We start from the raw sequence: 21,228 nt of genomic DNA on the forward strand, positions 1-21,228 counted from the left end.
CATTTAGCCTGTCATTTTGTCTGTGTCTGACATATATTAAACCGTACCTCAGGATATACACATCTGGCGGTGGCAGTCATTTGTTAATTGAATGTGACTTTTAATGAACTTTTCACCCAGCAGGCTATTCCAGGGACTTACGAACAACTGTATTTGTTACAAGTGCTTCTGTAATTTTTGGAAGCAAACACTGAACAACAGTGTTGTGATTTCATGGCAGCTGCTGCAGCACGTAGAGCTGAGTGTCTTGCCCATTAATCCCCATAGGCATCAGACTCACCGAAGTTATGTCTGACTTTGTAAATGCAGATTCCTAATAGCAGGTGTTTTACAGCCACTCTCAAATGTCTCTCCTGAACACGGCCGTGCATCACACCAGCCATCTCAGCAAGGAGTCTGCTCAGTGACAGTGTCACCAGACAGACTGGGCTTCCTTCTTCTCCATCCTTTGAGGAGCGGTCTTCTGTTGATGGCATGGTGCATGTGCTCTTGGTGAGGCTGCCTGTGTGCCTGTGTTCCCCATGGCAGTGACTTGGGAGCAGCTCGCTTTCCCTTGGAAACCAGAAACAGGCTTCAAAGAGTAGCACAAGTTTTTCATACAAAAGAAGGGAGGATGACCAAAATGATAGGACACCAATCCACTGTGTATATCTGGGATGCAAAAAAAGCAACTTTATAGTGGGAAAGACCCTTTTCTTATTCTTTTGGTTCTGTTTATAATAGGGATTTGTTTGTAACAACTAGTTCAAGAGATGCTTCTTTCTTTATCTCAATTTCTGATTGCCATTGTATATATTCCTTAGGAAGAACTGGAGATCAAATAGAACAGGATGAGGGAAGCTTTGGAAATTAGCTATGTATACAGAGACTTGGCAAATGCATTAACAGATGCAAAAGAAAATTAGAAAAAAAAAGAAAGAAAATAATCTAAATGAAAGCAACACACAATATGAATATGAAAAGGGAACAGTTTGGAAATGGAAATACAGCACATTGGAATTAATGTAGACTCTTTCTAGGCCTGGTGTGATTCATGCAGTGCCAACAGGCTGTACAATTTGCATCAGTATCTATATTTCAATACAATTTTGTAACCAGGCTATTTAAATCCTCTAAGCCTTTTATGAATTCATGTTCAAGCCTGGACATGAGGAGGGGCAGGAGGCAGGAACTGGATATCTGCAAGGCACATCTCACATGTAACCTGTCAGAGCCAGCTCCGGGCTGAAAAAGCAGCATCTCTGTTCACACCCTGGCTTTGTCATTCTGATACAAACACACATTTCAGCTGCAGATCCTCTGGGCAATGCAATCTCCTCCCTTCTCCTCAGAGTGCTTTAACTCAAAGTGTATTTAGAGCTGTCAGTTCTGTTCGAGGTCGCAGCAAGTTGTGACACTTGATGCTGTATCACAGCAGACAGGATGTCTGCATGTGGAAGTTTCCATGTATTTGGACGTATGCATGTAATCAATTTCATGAATCAGAAGCTTGATTTTTGCTTCACATTTGCTTTCAAATTCTGTGGAGTTTACTCTTGCTTTGTACTAATTCAGGGGCCAGTTGCTGCAGGCCAGCATCTTGGAGGCCCTGTCCTGCTTTTGATTCATGTGAGGGTATCATGGTAACAAGAACATTTAGAGTAATTGTGCTATGCAAACTAGGGAGGGCTCCATGCAATGCTCATGCTGCAGGTATTTTAATGGAAATACTGGTAATTAAGTAAATAAAACTAGCATTCCTACTGAACACCTTTCCCAATTAACATTCTGTCTGAGAAGATTTCTGAATGTCTCCAGAATGTGAGCTTTCCCCAAGAAAGACCACAAGTACTAAAGCTGCAAGAAGCTGAGACACAGATGATACACTTGCTTTTCTGTTTCTGTATCCTATTATAAGCCTTGTTGCTTTGGGTCACTTATTAGAGGCCTCATATATATAAAGAACTGGGAATCTGAATTTTTGTGTTTAATTGCACCTGACAAATACTTGTCCCATAATTTGCACTTTTTTACCCATTTATGATTTTTGTTTCTACATTATTCTCTGAACATGTGGGCAAAGTGTCATTAAATAACATGTGGTGTAGAGCAAGTACTTCTTTTGTTTCAAACACACTGCCAAAGGATTTTATTCAGTACTCTTTTCTTGTTTTGTGAGACAGACGTTGAATCTGGATGACTTTCTTTAGTATGCTGTGATGGGCCTTTAAGTAGTTATTAATCTTTTTCATCTCAGGGTAGTTGAGACTCCTTGTAAAGGTCTTCACAGTTCTTTCCAGAAAGACCTTGACAGAAGCATTAATGAAATTTAAAAGTCTGTAGAAGGTGGATCATTTACATATGAAGGAGTTTGATGAAGCCTCCAGGAGATGGGCAGAGGCATAGCTTCCTTCCACAAAAGGCATGTTGAGGCTTCCTCATAAAAATTATATGATGGAATGATACAATAGGATCACAGAATCATTTAGGTTGGAAAAGACCCTTAAGATCATCTATTCCAGCCATTAACCCAGTCCTGCCAAGTCCACCCTAAACCTCATCCCTAAGCACCCCACCTACACATCTTTTAAATATGTCCAAGGGATGGGGGCACAGCCACTTCCCTGGGCAGCTTCTTCCAATGCTGAACAACTCTTTTGGTAAAGAAAGTTTTCCTGATATCCAACCTAAATCTCCCTGGTGCAGCTTGAGACCATTTCCTCTCATCCTACTGCTTGTTACTTGGGAGAACAGATCAATTTCCCCCTGGCTACAACCTCCTTTCAAGCAGTTGTAGGGAGCAAGAAGGTCCCCCCGAGCCTCCTTTTCTCCAGGCTAAACAACCTCAGCTCCCTCAGCTACTCCTCGCAGGGCTTGTGCTGCAAATCTTCACCAGCTCCATTCCCCTTCTCAGGACACAGTTCAGCACCTCAATGTTCTTGTAGTGAGGGCCCCAAAACTGAACACAGGATTTGAGGTGTGGCCCCACCAGTGCTGAGTACAGGGGGACAGTCACTGCCCTGGTCCTGGCCACATTATTCTACATTATTAATAATTAATATTTTTATTATCCTGGCTGATACAGGCCAGGATGGTATTAGTTCAGAGTTATTCAGATGTCAAGTGATATTATTTTTTAGGTTCTTTTTAAGTGGGTTGTCTCAAATACAAATACCCTCTGGAGTACTTTTCAAGATTTTGTTCTTTTCTATTTGGTGAGTTAAAAAAGTATTTGAATGGCAAGTTTACCTCAAAGTTAGTGGGACAGTTGTTCAATATCTGATCTCTCAAGATACATGTATGTGAATTGGACTCAGGCAAGCTGATTGTGTTATCCATTTTCCTTATATGAGCTTTTTTTTCTCCTTCCAACCATTCAATATGGGATAACTCTGGAGACTTAATTTTTGTAAAGAAAGTGGATGGATATTAATGACTCCAAGCTCTTTGGTAGAGAACACTATAGAGAAAGAGTTGCATTAGTACCTCTCCCATTTTTACTTCTCTGCCTTTTTGTGATCCTCTTACTCTTTGGGAATCCCTTCAGCTCTGCAGAACTTCCTCATTCTTGTGGTCTAAAGTTTTATGAGTAACTTTTATACTTGCCTTTAGCAAGTTGTTCTACAAACTCTTCATTTATATTTTTAAGCCAAATTTGTTTGAGTTTAGGATCTGTGTAAGCTCCCTTGTTTGCACATAACCTCCACTTCTGGAAAAATGTCTTCTACCTTCAGATTAAATCTCTCTTATTTAGCTTTGTCATCTTATTTATCTAAGAATCTTTTTTTTTTCCCCCAATGAATATTCATTTATTTTTGCCTCTTAAGATGATGCTTTTAAGGAGTGCAAAATGTCAGCTTTCTAAAACCAGTGCTCTAGCCAGAGAGAGAGTTCAGACGCCTTTACTGTGGCAAGATTCTGCCTCCAGCTTAAATGGCAGCCTCAGCCTCTGATACACTGCAACATCTGGTACTGTGGCTGCTCAAATCCCACAAAAACCCAGCCCAGCAAAGGTCAATCCCCAGGGAAGGGCCATTGGCAGGAAGTTTTCTACATGGCCCATCCAGTGAGGTGGCCTACAGAGAAGGATGCTGGTCCTGCAGCTCCCCACTGCTCCCCAGATGTAATCCCCTTCCTCTCCTGGTTGTACTGCCACTGCCCACTGCAGAGAGCAAAATAGTCATAAAAGTCTGAATTCTGCCTTTGTTTCATTTTTACTTTATTTATGTCCTGTGTATCTTTAAAATTTTACATGCCAAGTGGAACATGGGATGGTCACAGGACTAGCAAGGATCTGGGCCACTGACTTCATTCCCTGTCTCCTAGGCGCTACAGTAAACCATAATCTTCTCCATACATTTTGCAACTGGAATTCAGAAACACTCATCTACAGTATTTTCCTCACTGTTTTGTTTCCTGTGATAGCAATTGAATTCATTAGAAGCGTCTTTAGGAATCCGAAACTCCCAACAATATGCATAGTATAAAGAAAGATAGGTTTGGTATGAATATTATTAAAGTACACTAGGATTTTTTCCTAATCCTCCAGATATTTAAAAATATAGAAACTGCACAGAGCTACAAATTAAAAATTTCTCAGTGAGGCTTACAAATACAAAATCTCTTTTTCAAGTGACATTGATTTTGCTACAAGAGAGGAGAAAATACAATAAAGAAGTATCAGTTTATAATAAAGAAATGAACAAGAAACCCAGTTGTGGATCTAAGTAGAGAAGCTCCACATTTCTGTCAAGGCATGCCCACAGCAGAAAATAAGTTGATCCCAGCTGCTTCAAAGCAGCTTTCCACTACTGAACCCCACTAAGGTATCTGATTCACTCCTTTGCAGAAATGGTTTTTCTCTCAGTGCCACACTGGGAACACGCACATCCCTGAAGAACTCGTTGTCATGGAGTTGTCATCTCACTCATAGGCATCAGTGGTTCTTCCAGGCGTTCGTGTTGGATCTGATTCAGAGTGGGTGTCTGAAGTGCTCCACTCCAAACCCCACACATGAAATCCCACCTGCACATGGCATATGCCAGCTGCATCAGGAAAGGTGAGGAGCACATCCTACTACCTCAGAACTCCTACCACTGCCTCAGCCTGAAGGAATACACAGGTTGGATTTTCCCTCAGAAGACACACTTGTGGGCTAGAAGGATGTCAAGGCCTTCGCTTGTTACCAAGCTAAGTGCAGGACAGGACCTTGGCAGGAATATGTGTTTATCCTCCTTAGCTCATGTCTTCTCACACAAACCACGCCCTGAAAGTGACCAGCACACTGAATTTCAGTTTCTGCTGGAAAAAGGATTTGTACTATAGATTTACATACTGCTGAATGTAAATCTATAGTACAAATACTAGCTTTGTGAGAGAATAACTGCAGGTTCATTCTTCTGAATAAACCTTCCTCATAATCTGGAAAAGGAAAGACACCTACCAATTATTTTTGTCATTAAGGTAAAAATAGCAGTCATAAGAGGATTTTTTGAGAAATAAGCCATCTGCCCAAACGATGAAATAAATTACAAAGGGGCTAATCATTAAAGGAGATACAGTAAATTATATTCTAAGAAAAATATTTTAGAGGGAGTATTGGCAGGACTCCAAACTACAGCTCTTGTACTTTGAGAGGACATTTGGAAAGATCTAATAAAAACGCAAGACAATCAAACAATTCTAAGCCATCACCTGAGTTATTTGGTGCTTAAAGTTCCCATTGTAAATAGGATTACTCTAACAGCATGGCTTAAATAATGTTAAAAATAGATCCTAAGTATTCTAGGTCATGCCAGAAAAATGTAAGAAGTAAAACCAAGGGATTTTAGGTTCTTGAAAGCCAACCTTATTTTCAAAATGGAATAAAATTCTAATCCTCTGTTTCTCTTTATTTGTTATGATAAATAAACATGATAAAATGCTTGAGATGGTTTGTAGTGTAAACACTGAAAAACACAGGTAAGATACCCACCTTTGTCTGCATTTGTCTAGTTCTCAGAATATAAATGGAAAGTTTCTGAGTATAAATGGAAAACCTCTGTGCAGATTCCCTTTTTATTTGGCTCTGCCTGCATCTAGGGAAATGGCTGGATGAAGTCTCATATATATATATATGTATATATAGATTGACTGTAGTGATCACACACATTTCAAAATGGCTTAAAGTGATTTCAAAATAGATTGTCTAGAGTCTTTTGGTACTATAAAAGAAAAACAAACCAATAAATCCATTATAAAAATCAATGCTTTAAATGTCTAGATCTTTTAAAAAAGCTTTCAAAGCCAGTTAGATACAATGTGGTAGAATATGCCTGAAGATGTTAAATTTTGTGTTTCCACTGAAACACAGTCATTAAGATAGAGAACTTGCAGTATTCTTCACAGGGCACCATTTTAAGTGGAAAATGGTGAAGTGCTGATTTCAGGCCAAGGTTGGAATTTTTCAAATCCCTGCATGAAGGCATGTCCCAGAGGCCGGCAGCCTTGACAGAGGCGTGCAGAAGCACCACGGCCTCTCCCTGTGCGACGTAACAAGGCTCGGAGCCAAAAAGGGTCACATATGGCTACATCCAGGTGCCAACTTTTTGTCACACGCTCTCTGCTTTCGTCGGGCAGGAGTGGGAGGATGTCCTGTGTCATTTAGCTGGTGCAGTTTGAGGGACTGCAGCCAAAAAAAAGAGGAAAGAAAAGGGAGTAAAGTCAGCAAGGCCCCAGGTAAGAGCCGTTTTCCCTATTGTTTTTAGGGCACCGGGACCTGCTCTTCCCCCCGACATCAGTTTGCAGCGGGACATCTCTGTGCGCTGTGAGGGCCACGGGGGACCGGGACCCTCGGCAGGTGCGTCCCTCCGCACTCGCTGGAGGGGAGGGGGAGTCCCAGCCATGTCCCCTCTCCCGGCGGCAACGGCGCCTGAGCCGTCCCGCTCTCGGGAATTTGGGGAATGGTGTCCCACGCTCGGTAGTTTGGGGAACGGCGCCCCACGCCCGCCGCCTCCAGGCCTGGCAGCCCCTGGGCCCGGCCCCCCCGCGCTGCTCCCGGCCGGACGGGCTGCGGGGACGGGCGCGCCGGGGGGGCGGGCACGGCATCCCGCCGCCTCCCGGCGCGGCAGCCCGGCACGACATCCCGCGGCATCCCGCCGCCCCCGGGCACGGCCGCAGCGCGATCCGAGGGCACGGACCTCCGGCGCCGGGTGAGGGCGGCGGCGGCGGGCGGGGGAAGCCGGGGCCGGGCGGGGGGCAGAGGCGCGGGCGGCGTCCCGCTCCACCAGGGCCGTGGCTGCCGGGGCTGGATCGGCCCCCGGGCCGGCTGCCGGCAGGGAACATCCCGCAGGAGGGGCCGCCCGCCCTGCCCCGCAAACCGGAGCGTTCCCGGCGACGCGGAGTGCCCAGGTACCGTGCGCGTCCCTCCCGGCCCAGCCACCCCGGCCCCAGGCACCCCTTCGGGCACCGCCGGGAACGGGGAGAAGTTTGGAGCAGAGGGCGGGCGGCCCGGCAGCTCCGGGCGAGGATCGGTGAAGCTGCTGTGGAGGGTGGTCCTGGGGACGTGATGTCCCGTGCCCGACCACCGTGTCCCAGGCTTTCTTCGGGATAGGTCACGGATGATCTGCCTGTGTCTCCCTGCTCTGGATGCTTCCGGACTGACCAGGTTTAATGTTTCTTAGCGCCAGGTATTAACCTTTAGGGGAAACCGCTAATCGATGTCATACGTAGGCTCTCTCTCATCAGGAAGGATACTGAAATGACTTTTTCTCCGGCAGAAAAGCAATCAGAAGTGCGCCAGGTGCGATTTTTAACTACGTCTCCTTCCTGAAATTATGTTTATACGGTCAAATCAATCAGTGCTGACAACACGAGGGCTAGAGAGCAATTTACTGCTTAGGTATACTACAACACTATTTGAAACAACCGTTGTGTATAAAGTCCATAATTTAGGTTGCACGTACAAGACAACGAACAACTAACGTGATGTTTGTGGATGCACAATATATTCCTAGAAAATCAGTTAAAATACATCACTGACTTTCAGCTTTCTGTGTTTGCAAGGAATGTCCTTGTACTTAGATCACGTGCGAGGCAGGAATTTTTCCTTTCTGATTGCCACAGAATGTTGGCAGCAAGAGAAGTGTTTCTTAATCCAGTTATAAATGATCCTTTTCAGCATTTGTTGAAGTTATTTGTGGACTCTGCAGAGCAGGCAAGTGTTTTTAGCAAAGAGAGAAGTAAAAGAGTATTAAAAATTCCTGAAGCAATAGATAAAATTACTGTCTACATTTGGGGGCATTGTGGTTAGGATTGTGGAAATGTATAGCACATATTGACTTACACAGTATAACTTCATCACCTTCTGTATCTAGGGAAAAAACAGTTTTTGATGAAAAATTTGATCAAAACAGAGACCTTGAAAACAGCTGAAGGAAAGACAATGACATTTTGTTTACCTCTTCAGACTGAAGAAGTCATGGGGATGAGAATGGTCTGAGTTACTGAGGTTTTTTGTTTCAACTTATTCTCTTTGAAGTTTTGAACTTGAATATTCATGCTATGATGGTTTTGAAATATTAAATTGTTGTTGATAGCAAATACTTATATATATAAATTGAAACTTAACTAGAAATACCCATGTAACTTCAAAAAGCACACACTTTACTGTACTATTAGAGTGAAGGTTTAGTTCTGTAGCTTGGTTTTTTAATACACCCTGCTGGAACAGAGACCAGTCTCTCTTTTTCTTTTTTTTTTTCCTTTTTTTTTTCTTTTTTTTTTTTTTTTTATTAGATGTGTCATGACAGTTACAAATTAAGGTGAAACAGCATAACATACATTAGTATGTTATGAAAATATATCTGAACTTCAAAGTCATGACAAATTTTAAAAATATTGATATAAATAATGAAATGCAGAGAGATAGAAACTCAGTCAGGTCATGTTGTTAATCTGTCTGAAAGTGCAGAACTGTTCCCTTGTGTCCATTCATTGACTATCCTGCTACAAATAATATTTTCTGTTAGTATATTGATGAGGGTTTTTAATGAGCCGTTCAGAATGTAACTAAAACTTGTTTCTGTTTCTAAAACCTGGGATGGAAAACCTGTGGGGAATAATTTGTATAGTTTTCTCCACCAGTTCAAGATCATATATTCCCTGCACTCCTGCTGAGCTTTTTGCTGGACTTCATTGATTTCTACTTCGGGTGAAGGTGCCCCAAGACCACACTCGGTTCTCTGGGCGTGGCTTCCTCTTGTCTGGCTTTGGGGGGAAAAGTGAGGGAAATGGGTGTGTTCTCTCCACTTCTTGATGTCCAAAGTGCCTCCACTCACTGCAGCATCTCCCTAGGGTGCACCCTGTTCTCTCAAATAGTTTTGTGAGCAGTGGAACAGTTCAGGATTTTGGATTGGTTTTTTTCACTCTGTGGCATCCAGACTGGCCACTCAGACCCATGGGATCACCCCCAGCCTGAAAGGGGAGAATTACAAAAGTAAATCCAAGTGATCTTGTCTGGTAGAAGTATTTAGACAGTCAAACATCTGTGTTAGAATGGATTAAGATTCTGGCATTGGCGTTTTTACAAGGGGATCATCCAGATTTTCATTGCAGCGTAAGAGTATGGCTTAGCAGAAATCCTAGAAAGTCAGAAATGGTGATCTGTTTGTGAAAAGCTCCCAAATCTGGCTTTCCTCATGTGAAATAATGTCTTCTGTACTTGACTTAAAAATTCCGGTTTTAGAAGTTTTTCCCATTTTAGATTTATGTTTGTTATTTCTTCCCTTCTGCCCTGACTATATTAAGTTCATCCTGGTTTCCTAAGGAGATGAAGCTAAAATAATAATAATGCTGTCTGACTGATAGCTCCCCTCATTGCCTTGGTATAATTTTTTTACCCTTGGAGATTAATTTCTGCCAATATAAATAGAAGAGTAGAGATTTCAAAGTCATGAAATCTTACAAACCTCAAGACTTCTGGTGACCAGGGAGATGAGAGAGATGCAGTTAATGCATCACCCCCAGCCTGAAAGGGGAGAATTACAAAAGTAATTCTCTGAATCTACTGAAGGAAGAGCTGTATCAAGCATTCAACTTAATAGACATAAGGAAATTTGTGCAGGTGTTCCATGGGATGCTGAGCTTTATAACTTCTGCTGCTCGAGGCTTGGTGATTGTATTTTTCAATTTCTTTGCTCCTTGGGAGTGCATAGTTGTGGAAGTTTTGATCGTGCTTTTTCTTCTCCATAGTCCTCTCAAAATAAGCTCAATAGGTCTGAGATATTTCTGGTAATGAGTTAGGAATACAGACGCTGTCATTCCTCCACTTCGTAAGCTGACGTGTTCCTTTCCTAGCCCGTAATTTAATACTCCTTGATACAGGGTTGATAGCCAATGGAGCAGTAATTTTCTTTGTTATCTTGACTCAATGCAAACACTCGATTGCTGTGGTCACAATAAAACCTAGCTTCTTCCACAATCAGTTTCTCTCAATTGATACAAGTTTTTGATTAGAATTTAATTTGCTTCCTACTGCCACTGCTATTTCTTCTGGCTAAGGCTACATCTGAATGTCCTCTACAGCTTTCTCTGCACATGGGATGTCCCCATGTCATGAGAAGAATAATGGAGGAGAAATATGAAAAGGTGTTGTGAGTTTATCTAGCACGACCTTTTTGAATACATGTTGCTTTTATTGACTTTTAAAAGGTGATTATTGTTCTGATTATTTGTTCTGTTACACAGCTGAAGTTAAGAGCTGTGTTCATGGGTAATTGCCCATTTTCTCCTTCCTTGCCTTGCCAATGTTAGTAGCATCACAATACTTGTCTGTCTTTTCTCTTTCATTATCTCCCTATGAAATTACTGGGGGTAGGTTTTTTGAGGTGCTTGGGTTTGGTTTATTTTTTAAAACATTTTAATTTTTTTTTCTTTAGAAAAATTTAATAGTATATTAAGTTGATTTGCTAGCTTTTTTCCTGTTGTAGAAATTGTATCAACTGGTCTTGCTCTCTGGGCATGAATATACATATATAAATGAAATTAATTTAGTAAAGTGCTCACTGGATAATGTTGATTTCTTTGAAAATATTTTTCAGCGTTCACATTGCACAAAGCTCTCCTCTACATCTTTTACAATCATTTATATACATTAAAGCCTTCATTCCCCAGTAAAGACAGAGCACCACCATGCTTGTGTAGCAATTACATTTGACTTTATTCTCTTGTTCTATATTAGCAAGGGGAAGGATGAGGTGCACAGTGATGTCTTTGTTCTGGGAACAAGCACAAACACTTCTGTAGTGTCTTGCCCTGCCTCATCCTCTTGCACTTGGCTGGAGCCAAACATCCTTCCCTGCCACAAGGACCTGGCCTTCTGGCAGCCCCACACAGCTCTCCCTGTGCTCCGGGTAGCTGCCACCCTGCACCCTGGGCTGGGTGCCTCTCAGCTGATGGCAGAGACAACTCTCACAGCAGTTTCTCACCCCCACCCCTCACCAGTGGTTCCATTGCTCCCAGAAACGTGGGATGTAGCATCGTACGTAGGTGCTACCCAGTCTGCTTCAGTTCAAATGCATTCAAGGGATGGATCTTAAAACCCTGCCAGTGGAAGTGTTCAACTTGTGCTGTGGTGAAAGACTGGGTAGGGTGTGCAAACTTGTGCCCTTACCTTGACAGGGCAGAGAAGGGCAGTGGCATCTAGCAGAGAGACAGTGTGGCCTCTGCCCAGACCAGGGGGTGGGCCGGGGTGGGCTGAGAGCAGGAGTCCTTCACATGGTTCAGCTGTGGCCGAGGCAGCTCATCTGACTACAGCCTACTGTCAGCAAAGGGAGGTGATGATTTACCAGGGTTGGGTTTGCACTGTGCATGGGGAGACATGTACCTTGAGCAGCCTGTGGGTGTGGAGCTCTGGCCAGGTGCACACAGGCTGAGGCATTTGGACAGGAGGATTTCAGCTGGATTCCCAGAGCACAGAAAGCACTGAATATATGCAGCAGAAGCTTTTCCGCATGTCTTTGGTTTATGGCACACATCTTTCTGTGCTGAACCCAGAGGTAGGGGCAGTTCTGTTCTGGGTTGTACTGCAAGGACGCAGCTCTGAATTAAAAATCTTCCATTTTCTGTGTCCCTAGGAAGATCCCAGAGAAGCAATTGAAAATCAGGGAGCACGTGCTTTTTTCTTTTTGCTTCTTCTTATTTTAATCTACAGATTAAGCAGTATTTGCTACATACACAATTGATAGCAAAGCTATCTCTGTTGGCTTTCCCCATCCTGTCCATGTATTCCATCCAACAGAGGAAGGTGAACTGGGTTTATGGTACACAGTGAGGTCTATGCCTGCAGATCTGAACACCTGCTGAGGCAGAACAGAGGCAATAATTTATTCTGCTTTCCAGCCCCCATGGAAAAATGGGTAGACTTTTATTTTAGCCTTTTTCAATTACCTGTGCAACCAGTTCACAACATTCTGTTGGAAATACAGAAATTTTTCCATAGGCTCCTGAGTAATCTGGAACTGTGATTAGTAATGCAGCTTTGGAGTTGTTGAAATGCCCTTGGAAGATGTGCAGCATTCAACACCGTACAACTTGGTGTTCTGTCTGTATGAACTACTGCCCTTTGCTCAGGCTCAACATCCCTTTTAAGATTTGTTTTGCCTAGTTTGGAATCTTGTGTCATTTGTGTCTCAGCTGAGCACCTGGCCCATCGATATTTTATATCTTCTTCATTACAAGGTACCTTGGTCTTGCTCAGACAGCTGCAGAAGCATTGGCACTTGTTAAATATTTCATACTAACTGATGAAAGTGCTCTGTGGTGTTTCATTGAGTGATGACAAAGAGATTGTCATTGAGATGATTCTGCACCCTTCCTCTGCCTCATCCAAAATAGCTTTAATTCCTGGGCAATAAATGGTATGCTTTGGTCGTAAGCAATTTCTATCTACACAGGTGGATTTTATAGTCCTTAATTAAAGGAGTTTCCATTAGTGTTGGTAAGATTTGTCCTGGAAGTATATATGTGGAGATCTTTGTATGTCTCTTCCATCTATTGTGGATAAGGTTTGGTTGGGTAAGAGGACTAAATGAAGCAGAAGATGAGAAGATGATGTCTAGAAATTCTGTCTCTGAGTGGACAAGCAGTTATGAAAATAGTGTTTGAACTAGAATTCCCCCATGGTACCAAGTAGAAGGATATGGTTTGCCTAATACCTGAAGTATGCATATTTCTCAGGGCTTAGCCAGTTGTGAATAGCATTGTTGGCTTTGGCAGATAACACAACAAAGTGTTAAGCAATCATATGGCACTTCATCTTGATTTAAATCCACAATACAGTGGGAGTGCTGAGGTTTTTCTGTTGTTTGTATGAATAGAAATTCTGAGGGCTGGCTTTATAAACTGCTCTGAAGAAAGGAAAGCCACCCTGGAACTGAGGAGAAGGGCAGAGGTCTGCAATTCTGTTGCCACTTCTTCCAGAGCATGGATGGGCTGCTCCTGCAGACACAGCTTGTAATGGGAAGATGAGACACTGATTTAGCTGTAACCCTGCCTGTAGCAGAGCCAGGCTTGGACACAGGATCGTGGTTCCCTGGACACAGGGAGTCAGAGGATGCTGTGGAGTGTGTCAGTGTAGTTCACCTTTCCTGTTTCCTTGCAAAATAGGATGCACTCTTCTCCAGGGAAGGAGCCATTTTCTAGAATATCAAAAACATGATGATGGTTATGGCTGGAGCAGTTCCTGCATGAGGAAAGTGTGAGGGACGGGCTGGCTCAGTCTGGGAGAATATGGCTCTGGAGGTGCTGACAGCAGCTTCTGGTACCACGGGGAGGGAGGTGGTCAAAAAGAGAGAGCCAAAGACACAGGGGGCATCAAGTGGACCAAGAGGTTCAGATGGTGCACAAGGAAAATAATCCAGGGAGGCAGAGGGTGTGGGCTGCCCACTGTGGCTGGGCCAGCTCTGCTCTGGGGGGTTCTAGCCCCAAGGGAGCCCAGCCCTGATCAGCCTCATCTGACCTTGGTGCTGAGCTGGACCAGGGACATCCTGAGCCCTGTCCAGCCTGAGTTGTCCCACGACCCTGGCATTCCAAGCTCAAAGCTGAGCCTCTGAAAAGTTGCTGTGAAGTCCTTGTAATGCATGAAAAATATAACAGGGAAGAGGAATCTTATTTAACAGACTGAAAGGCCTTTAAAGACCTTTAATAAGAAATAACAAATAGATGCTAACAACAGCATAGTGGTTTTCAGTCCCTGCCTTAAAACAGCTTGCTAATACAGTCTGCCTTACATATGGTTAAATTCAATGTTGTAAAACAACTTCTAAGTGTACTGCATGTGATCTGTTTCAGGCTTCAAGTCTAATTCAGTCTGCTGCAGCTTTTGTTCACTAAAGAAAAGCTTTCTCCAAGGCACAATACAGTATAATAAAAATGCAGGGACTTCTGTAAACATGTTTTGCTAAAGCTTTAATGTGATAGTTATGTTCTTTGTTCAGAAATGAGACACTGAGACTACTGCTTTCTTGGAAGTAGGCATCATGTGCAGTGGTGTGATTTTGATGTTTAAAATAAAGGTCCCTAAGTGGGAATGGGGTTCTTCTAATGTGTCTCACTTGTTTTTCTTCTTGGAAAGGTCAGGCATTAGAAATTCTGTTGTACCACCCTTCTGATATTTTCTTTAAATGTCTTCTCAGAAGAGCTGGATTGCAGTGAAACCTCACAGTAACGAAGTCTTCAGAGAAGACAGCCACTGACTAGACTATTATTAACACTGTGAGTTGCTTCTGTTTAACAAAAAAATACTAAAGAACTACCCCAAAAAAGTAAACTATAAGCTATTGCTTCTACAATAGATAGGGTCTCATTTAAGCAAACATCAAGCAAAAAGCTCTGCTCCATGTTGTCAAAGCTGTTTCATAAGCAGTGATTGAACATATGTTCCCTGAGTAACATAAAAGAGTTGGCATTAAGAAGCCAGTGGTGCTTTCAACCACTTCCCTTCTCTTCCCCATCATTACTCAGAAACTGTCACTAAAAGTGCTTGCTGTTTACCTCAGAGAGCTTAAAAAAGCTTAAAAAGATGAGTGTGTGACGGTTGGAGGAATATTTGTTTTTTTTCCCATTGAACTTGCATTTGTTTGCTGGAAAAGCTAGATTTGTGAAAGGAATTAAATTGAATAAAAATAATTGTCAGCCAGTTCCTAATGGGAACAACCTATTATTGATGGGTTTGGAAGGTCTCCACTTGAACAGAGATGGTGTTTATCATAAGCCATGGTGCTTTTAGGAGAAAGGATCACTGAAAAGGCAATGCTGGATTTTTCTCTTCTGAGTTGGTAGTTTTATTATTTACAGTTTGAAGAGAGAATACATGCTGTCCACACAGTTCCTTTTATTAATGACTAACTCACTTTTATGCTCCTTCTCTCCTTACAGATTCTCATTATTTACAGGTAGCTGGAAGTAGCACTCCAAAGCAAAACAGAATAAATGGGATGGTGTGTTTATTAAACAGATTTCCCAAGAGACTCAGTGTATTGTTTCTGTTCTAGCCAGTTTTGAAACTTAAAAAAAAAAAAAATTAAGTCAGATACTAATTAATTTAGCTTTACTGAGTATTAAAATAATTCCAAATGGAAACCTACTTGCTGTAATCCCATTTAAGGCGAGACAATTTCTTGTTTTGAGTCAATTATAATGATTCACACAGCATGGAAATTGAATGTTTTTACAGAAGCTTAGTTATGTTGAAGGGGTGTAATAAGACATTCATCTGTATATTCACTGTGTTAATTGACTGGTTAACAATCCAGCCTTTGTAGAGAGTTAAATTTTGTCATACAAGGGGAGAGCTGACAAAACTGGAGGCCTCTTTAGTAGCAGTTGGTGGTCTACAGAGCATAGAAGAAAGCTGAACAAATTTATTCAGCTGATCAATTTTGCACAACCACATGGAGTGGTATCTGCCTTATGATTCTGACAACCAAAAAAGTCAATTAAAACTTCACACCTTAATGATTTTAAAAGTTGCTTGTTCTTTAGATTTTTGTAAAACCTAGAACTGGAAGTTTGATTGCCTAAAATAAAATAAATACTCTCTGGAAGAACAGAAAGATGAGATTTAGAGGTGCACCCTTTATTAAAATGAAGCTGTTTATGGCTTAATGGCTTGATTAGTCCTTACTTTAAATATTTTAACTATGCAATTTTTCCAGGCATGCATTTTGAGAGGGAATGGTAATTTATATATTTTAATCTGTATCTTGGCATCATTTCTATACCTTTTTAGAATTTAGAAAAAAAGAATGTAAGATTAGAGGTAAATCAAAGCAAAATAAAAAAAGTCAATTTAAATTTGAATGGCTCAGCACTTCCCCACCACCACTCTCCCCTCTCTTCCCAATGCTGTTCCATTTGATTAAAGCCACCAAAAAGCTGGGATTTCCAGCCCAGACCTTTCTGTATGGCTACCTTTCAGGGTAGGATTGAGTGCATTTGTTACTGCTCTATTCCTGATTGAGAACTGGAGAGCAGAGATAACAGCTGGCAGTGCTGTCTCTGGGGCAAAGGATGTGTCCTGTAATCCCAGTTTCCCTGTTAAGACTTTCCAGCACCAGTATTTGATGGAGGAAGAGAAGCGAGGCTGACAGCCCGAGCTGCCATCTGACAGGAGCCACATTGGATGTACGGATGGCAGCGGATCCCTTGGTTGTATCTGTGACGGGGGAGGCGGTCCAGCCTTCAGGCTTAGAAAAGCAGCAGCCCCTCAAAGGTGAGACATAATTACCATTTGAAGTTAAGCTGTTCCCAAAATGGGGATATTTGTTCAGATGTCTTACTAGGAGCTGGCAGGAGGATCTGGCTTCACTCCTCCTGTGCCAGTCTGAACTGCTCCAGCAAGACAGCAGGCCAGTCTGTTTATACAACTGAACAAAAGAGGTGCAGGATAAGACCTCCTTCTGATTTTGGGGCAAAGGCCTTGACAGCAGAACACATAGAGACATGCTCTTTTGATGGAGCATGTCTTTTTAAGGCTCCATCTAAGAGAGAGTGTAGCGTTCAAAAGCATGAGGATAGATGGCTCATCACTAAATGGGATGTGATGAGGGGGAAGATTCTCAGCCTCAGGCAGCATGGGAGCTAAAAACAGCTCAGTGGTGTTGTGAGCTGTGTTTGCACAGTGCCAACACTGCCACTGCTGGACCTGGGAGAGGCTGGAGATGTTCTGGGAATGTTCAGGGGAGTGAAATCCTCAGGGGGAAAAACCCTGAAACTGAGGAAGGAATATTATGGCATGTTCATGTCTGGTATCTGTATGGGAGTTTCAAAAATTGTTAAGAAAATAAGCATATGGATTGTATAAAAGGCACATAGGCTTACTTTGGGTGAGGAATATACATGACACTGTTCTCCTTTTTATATCTCTTTGGAAAGTGTCTTTGCATGCTTTCTGTAGATTTGTGTCTCTGAATTTGGGGGGGGAAGATGAGGAGGAAGGGAAGTTGAGGTGAGGAGGAAGGGAAGCTGAGCAGAGAGTGGTGCTGGGATATGACAGAGTTTAGCACCAGTTTGTTTGCAAATGGAAAATGCAGAGGAGCTGCAGTGATGCGTTATATTGTTAATTGTGTTTCAGTGCAACTCTGGAGTTGTAGATCCTAGGAGAAATGCCACACTGCACAAACATGGTACTCAGAATTTGTTGCTGAACTGTGACATCTGAAATGATACTTCTCTAAATAAAAATAGAGCTTAACTCTGCTAAATATTCAACAAACACTTATTGCAACTGTAATTTGAATGTTTAAACTGTGAACAAAATACCAGGAAACACCCACTAATAATTCTGTGGCATCTGCTTTCTGGAGGAAATTGTGCCCTCATTTTCTAAATTAGAGGAACAAAAATAATAGGCAATTTTAAATTTTTTTCCTCAGGTCATGCTGCACTTGGTAATAAGTCACTGGTAAACAGCTCATGAACTGTCAGTGGTTCTCATCTTGGGTACTGAGTTTGTGGGATGTTCACTTGGAAGCCTTGGGAAAGGCAGCCACCAGTGGGAGAGCGGGGCAGAGCTGAGGTGACAGAGAAGTGAGAGCTCAGGGAACAAGGTCTGTGGCTTGTGCAGAGGGCTTGAGGACCCCTGTCTGTAAACTTTGGCAATGGACATCAATGTTACTGAGCAGAGGAGTGAGATAAAAGGTCAGGATGGTTTTGTTTTGTAATCAAAATGTGCAGGATGTCTATTGAGGAGAATGCTGGCTGGCTAAATGAATGTGCTTTGGCAACAGCAGTTGCACCCAGGTATTGTCTCATGTTTTGGGAGCTGTGGCACTGTATTCCAATGCAGGTTACTTTTCTTCTTCAAGGTAGAGGACACTTTGAATAGCTCCCTCCTCCATTAAAAAATTAATGGATGCTATAAAAATAACAAGGCTAGAATATTTCCTCTGGTCATAAATTTCCCATAGGAAAACTGCTCCATATTCAACAGTTTAATGCTGGGGTTGGTACTGATGCTGGGGTTTAATAGGGTTTACTAAAACATCTTCATTACTCGTAAGAATAAAATTGTTCCAGTGGTTTTGCATGATAAGCAACACTGTTGTGGTGGTAAAGACTATCTTATTTTTGTCTCCACGATTCAGGAAGATCTGAGATGTTACAGTGTACTGGTGGATCTCTATAACTAGAAAAGATACTGGTAATCAAACATGAATATCTGTGGGAAAGGTCATCCTGATGCATATGCCCTTTTCCCATCCACCAACTTGCTGTTTTAATGGCTCTGAGGTGGCACAGTTTGTTACTAATCCTTGCTTTGAATCAGGAGTGCCAACTGAGATAATGCAGGAATTGTACAGAGCTTTAGAGGGATGGATGGTTCAGATTAAAAAAAAAAAAAACACCAAGAAACAAAAAAGCCAAACAGATCAAAAGAGCTTTTCTATTACACCACCAAATTGATTACTTCTAATTCAGAAATTCATTTAAGCCATTCTTATTTTTCATAAATTGATCTTGAAGAAGCATTTTTACCATGTAACCCTGATTGTTTTCTGTGGGTTTTTTTTTCCCTGGGACTGAGTAGTGAGGGGAGCTATCCAATCAATCCAGAATGAGCTTCAACAAAGCCTACATGTGTGGGCTCACAGTACCTCCAGGCAGCATAGCAAGTGCCACCTTATCCAAGGATACAAACACCACTGGCTTTGACCTCACACCTCCACCTTGGCTTGGTGGATTTCTGGCCCTTTGTGGCCACAATTGCTGCTCATCTTCAGCCTTTTCCCCAGCCTGATGATGAGCCACATCTTGCTGTCAGAGTTGTTTTGTGCCACAGTCTAGGTTGTGGCACCTGAAAGATCCCTCCATAATGTGGTTTAGTGACATGGATGGTTGTGGGGCATCCTGCATTGAAAGTGTTCTTCTGTGGCTGGAGGCCATCCTTCATTTGGGGATCTTTGAGGCAGGAGAAGGTTTTCCCATGAATCTCCAGCTTGTCCTTGCTAAAGTGGGAACACATTACCTTCTGAGTTGTGAGATGGAGCCTTCAAAGCACAGAAGGGATAACTGTGTCACCAGGGAGGCTTCTTGAAAGACTGAGCAGTTCATGTCCTCTAGTGAGGCAAATGAGTGATGTGCCCTGGATTTAGCCTACCATGTGATAATAGAAATTCATTGTGAAAAGTTTATGATCTCAGAAACCTTTACTGACATGCTGCACAGGGCAAGGGGACTGCCACTGCACAGACTGGGCAATGTTTTTCTCACTCAGCTTGTGTTTCCCTACAGCTCCTGACTCCAGGTCCATTCAACTATTTCAGGTCACTTTGCAAGCAATCTGAAACCACACTCTACTAAATGCAGCTTTCCTGGATATGTAGGTTCAGCACATTTTCTTGTTGCATGAAATCTCAGAAAGGCTATTAGTAAATCCTGACTTTGAGTGTTCTTTTTATAGTCATTTACAGTTTCAGATAAAATTGCCACTTGCACTAGTAAAGGACTTAGTGTGAATTTGCTGTTCACTCTCTTTTGACTAGGTTACTTTGTGTCTGTCAGGTTTTGATATCTGGTACCCAAATTTCAGGAGAGTAGTTTATTTGTAGAAGTTACTTCCTTTTCTTCATGTAGATACAATTTTCATATATATGTTGAGTATTTTGATGGTCAGCTCCCAGATGTATTCAAAGCACACATCGCTAAAGAATCAAGTATTAGCTCATCAAAGTCTGTGGCCACGAGAACTGAGAGGATGGTATAGGACTAGTTAACTGATGTCTCCTAAGAGCATGTGGTAGGAAGAGGGTTAGGTACAAACCCCTGACTGATGCTATTTGGGGCAGGGTAGCTTTTGTGCTACTAACAGACATGATAGTTTTGCTAAATACCTGGTATCTCCTTCATGCTGCTCTGAGGATTCTTTGGAGAAGCAAAACAATACTAAGGACAAAGAGAGAAAACTCAGAGCATTGTATGAGAATTTGGCTGTAGAGCTTGGACATCCTTCAGTGGGAATGGACATGCTAGACTTGTTATGCATGAGTATTTTTATGATGTTGAATAAAACTTCTAAAGGAACCTGGCTGAATACAGGGAATCTTGAGGCGCTATGCCATGTGTCTTTTCATTTCTGTGAGATGTATCCTGCCCTATTTCTGTTCCAAAGGGGTTTTATGCATTTGTTTGGAAGCAGTGCATCCTTAGGAGAACTTTTTATCAGCTCTCAAAAGAACAGTTTCCTGCCTCACAGGGTATTTTTAGTCAGCTTAGACCCACAACTCATCAAGACCTGAAGAATGGACCACCCAGGACTTGAAGGGTAGAGTTTTGTGTTGGTGCCTCTCTGCCTTGCGGAAGTTGAAGGTAAATGAGGGTGAATTTGGCTTCTGATACATATCAGAACATCTGTTAGAGATCATGCCTGGCTACAGTAGCCTCTCAGATGGATCTCTGCAGCACAGTGGTACACTGGCCCTACTATTTTTTTGGGAGATGTCCTCCATACCAAGGGCAATTAAAAAATCTATAGATCTGCCTGTTTGTTGCTGTAAAGCTGCATGGTTAATTGATGTGTGGCCTGACCATATCCTTGTGTAGAGCACTGAACTGTGTTCAGAATAAGCATAAGTGCATTCATCCTTTTCCTCAGTAGAGGTGAAGGGAAGAATTCATTCCTGGAATGAACAGAGGGAATGTTGTTGCTGTGCCTACCTGACAGAGATGGACTAGGAAAAATACCTGGTGAATTAATATCAGAATTATGTTCAC

General features: G+C 42.3%; 1 protein-coding gene across 5 annotated transcripts in view; it reads left to right on the forward strand.

Annotated features, from left to right (window-relative positions):
• The first annotated feature begins 6,553 nt into the window (after positions 1 to 6,553).
• Positions 6,554 to 21,228, forward strand: part of PKIB (cAMP-dependent protein kinase inhibitor beta) — a 55,100-nt gene continuing 40,425 nt past the window's right edge. The window contains exon 1 of one of the 5 annotated variants that reach the window (XM_048298932.1): positions 6,554 to 6,696. The gene's annotated coding sequence lies outside the window, so the exon portion shown is untranslated. Of the gene's footprint in view, positions 6,697 to 7,058; positions 7,170 to 7,227; positions 7,369 to 7,671; positions 7,760 to 21,228 lie in introns of those variants that run through there. The other 4 variants (XM_048298931.1, XM_048298927.1, XM_048298928.1 and 1 more) reach the window with 4 other exon arrangements.

The sequence above is a fragment of the Corvus hawaiiensis genome, chromosome 3 (assembly GCF_020740725.1).
Source record: "Corvus hawaiiensis isolate bCorHaw1 chromosome 3, bCorHaw1.pri.cur, whole genome shotgun sequence".
In the NCBI taxonomy this organism is placed as follows: Eukaryota; Metazoa; Chordata; class Aves; order Passeriformes; family Corvidae; genus Corvus; species Corvus hawaiiensis.